This window comes from Olea europaea, chromosome 11 (genome assembly GCF_002742605.1).
Source record: "Olea europaea var. sylvestris chromosome 11, O_europaea_v1, whole genome shotgun sequence".
Taxonomy (NCBI): Eukaryota; Viridiplantae; Streptophyta; class Magnoliopsida; order Lamiales; family Oleaceae; genus Olea; species Olea europaea.
Genome location: NC_036247.1, coordinates 24617314 through 24621085, shown reverse-complemented (window position 1 = coordinate 24621085; position 3772 = coordinate 24617314).

Sequence of the window (3772 nt, the reverse complement as noted above, 5' to 3'; positions counted from 1 at the left end):
ATGGCCTCCTCCAAAAAGGTCGGTGGGGGACTAACTAAATAGCCAAATAGAAGGGCTTGCATAATGTTTGAGGTGTGTTTTGCCTTCCCTCTACCTAGGAAAATTTTTGAAATCCAAATTTTGCTATTTCATTCTGTAAATTAATCATTGACAAATCAAAGTATTAGTCCTTTGGGCTTTTAGCTTGTATCATCTTGCAGTGAATAAAAAAATGCCTAAAATTCTTTAAACCTTCCCATTTTCTATGGAACAAACTATCGAAAGTCACAAATTCTACAATTATGTGAATTGTGAAAAATTCTAACAAGAATGAAAGAGAACAATTTAAAGTCTAGAAATAATAACCCAACATCATTGTGTTGTGATTCTCCGATCATGAAAAAAAGAAGATAAAGACGAAAAGTAATTATATTTCTATCTTGAATGAAATTTACAATAGAGTATTACAAACTCTCTAAAAAAAACTCTCAATACTCTCTCTAATCTCTCTTTTTGATATGATCTAGGAGTCGAGCCCGACGAAGGCAAGCGCGAGATGAGACCCGTTGATAGTTGATGGCGAACCAACGACGCGATCAAGGGCAAAGCAAGTGAAATAAGCGATGGGATTGCTCATTCAAGAAACCATTGATGGAACCATGTTCGAGACTCAAAATGGAGCAACTTTCATGTTCGGGTCGAAGACCGAATCAACTTGAATCAATTTGTTATCAAGCGACAAAATCGGAGGCTGAAGAACAAGTCTGTGCGGCTGCACAGGCAAAACACAATGCGGCCGCACACATGCCTACCAAAAATCAAAACATCAATTTTTGTTGAACCATGCGACCGTATGAAAATACACCATGTGGCCGCACAAGCCAAAAAAATTGGCGAATTTTTTAATTTTGGCCGAATTTCCTAGTTTCAATAGAATTCTTATGAAATCAAATTATTACCATAATTTGATGGTTTTGGACGTTTTTATTCATTAGTATAAATAGGAGATTATTTTTCATTGTAAGAACTTTTGACTTTTGCTTAATATTATAGAGAGAGAATTGTTTTTTCAGTTTATTGTTTTTCTTGAACAATCTTGGAACTTATCGAGATTCAATTTCTTGTGGTGTTCTAATCAATCGGATTGTGGGTTCTTTTAACTGTAACCAAGGGGTTTTAGATTCTTTCCTAATCTAGGGTTTCTTGGTTCAATTTTTGGGGTTCAAGATCCAAAACCGGGTTAGTATTGGCGTTATTGGGTTCCGCATCAATCTCGTTGTAGATTTCATAGTTTCCATTGCTACGGGGTTCGCATCAGTTGGTATCAGAGCTTTGGCTCCAATTTAATCAGGTTATATCCTTTGTTTTCTAATTTTTTTTTTCAATTTCTTGTGTCCAGAAGGTTTTCTTGATCCTTTGATCCAAAAGTTTCATCAAAAATCTTCAAATTCCATTTCTGGGCTCAATTTTCGCCCAAATCAGTTTTTATTTTCTTTGTTGGTTTTGTTATTGATTTTCGGATCTAAAAAAAAAATTAATGTTCATCCACAAGGTACTGTTCATCCGTACAGTAAAAAAACCTGTTAAATATTATTGATCCATTAAATACCAACTTTTATTATTCAATATCGTTCCTAAATTACTTGGACACATTGAATCATTCCATTCCTTCAATTCAAGGCAAATTTTAAAAGTTTTCTTTGAGTCCTTTGTTACAATTATTGAGTCACATCCGGTTTGGGGAATTCTACACGAATTGATTGATTGATTGAGTTCTTTGATTGTTCTTAGAAGCAATTGTTGAAAGAACTGAGTGGTAAAAGGCAGAGAGGTAAGCTTAATAGAGGGTAAAAGCCCTTGTGTGTTTTCGGGTGACTTTTGGTAAGGCAATAAAATAAAAATCTTTAGTGTTAGGATGTTAGAAAGGGCATAATCAAATTCAAGCCGACAAGGCAATAATAGCAATGCATCGAAGGATTTAATGCAAAGGTTTAAGAGGGCATTTGGAGATGTGAGAGATAGGTTGGAGAAGCAGGAGGCTTGGATGAATAGATTAGATACATCGGTGGCTAATCTTAGTCGGGGGCATCGAGTGGATGTATCCAATGCCAGAGGACCGGGTAGATGGAAGCCTAGAAGGGAAAGGCGTGAGGAGTGTGGATTTGGGAGTGACATGGGCGAAGATGAATTTCACGATGTTGAGATGGAAAGGATGAGGAATAGAGGCGATAGGTTCGACAGACGGGGTCAGAATGATCGCGGGGAGAAGTTGGATGGAAACTAGGGAAATATAAAAATGACAGTTCCTTCATTCAAAGGAAGGAGTGATCCCAAGGCATACCTGGAGTGGGAAAGGAAGGTTGAAATGATCTTCGAGTGTTATAACTACTCGGAGGAGAAAAATGTAAAGTTAGCAGTTTTGGAGTTCAGTGACTATGCAATTTCATGGTGGGATCAAGTGATTACTTCACAACGTAGGAGTGGGGGAAGACCAATCAGCACTTGGGAGGAATTGAAGTCATTGATGAGAAAGAGGTTTGTTCCTAGCCACTATTACCGAGAGATCTATCAAAAACCGCAAGGTCTATATCAAGGGTCGAAAAGTGTAGAGGACTATCATAAGGAGATGGAAATACTCATGATTAGGGCCAATGTGGTGGAGGATCGGTAGGCTACCATGGCACGATTCTTGAATGAGTTGAATAGGGAAATTGCCAATGTAGTGGAGTTGCAACATTATGTGGAGTTGGAAGACATGTTGCATGTGGCTATGAAGGTAGAGAGACAGCTTAAGAGGAAAAGGGTAGCTAGGCAGCCGTTAGAAACTTCGAGTGTTAATCCATCTTGGGAGCCAGGGTGGAACAACAACAACAAATGTGATAAAGTTGTACCTAAAGATAGGAATGAGTGGCATAAAGGGAAAGTGCTAGCAAAACAGCACCCAAAACAGATTCACAACCATCAAGGAATCGAGACATCAAGTGTTTCAGATGCTTGGGGTCAGGGCACATTGTTTCCCAATGCCCAAATAAATGGGTAATGGTGTTGTTGGATAATGGAGAGGTAGTGAGTGAAAGTGAAGGAGAGTTTGAGGACATGCCTACATTGGAGGACGTTGAAGAAAAAGAAAAATTGGAGTTTGCTGTTGGGGAATCGTTGGTGTCAAGGAGAGCTCTTAACACCCAAGTCAAAGTGGATGATTCGGAGCAGCAGCGAAAAAATATATTACACCCACGTTGTTACGTCAACGATAAGGTATGTAGTATGATTATTGATGGTGGGAGTTGCACGAATGTAGCTAGTACAACTTTAGTTGAGAAATTAGGGCTAGCATTGTTAAGACACCCTAGACCTTATAAGTTGCAATGGTTGAATGAAAGTGGGGAAGTTAGGGTGAATAAAAGAGTTTTAATTAATTTTTCAATTGGGAGTTATAGTGACAAAGTAGTATGTGATGTGGTGCCTATGCATGTGGGTCATATCTTGTTAGGAAGACCATGGCAATATGATAGAAGGGTCACATATGATGGATATAGGAATCGTTATTGCTTCTCAATGCCCAAATAAACGGGTAATGGTGTTGTTCGATAATGGAGAGGTAGTGAGTGAAAGTGAACGAGAGTTTGAGGACATGCCTGCATTGGAGGACATTGAAGAAGAAGAAAAATTGGAGTTTGCTGTTGGAGAATTGTTGGTGTCAAGGACAGTCTTAATACCCAAGTCAAAGTGGATGATTCGGAGCAGCAGCGAGAAAATATATTCCACACACGTTGTTACGTCAACGATAAGGTAT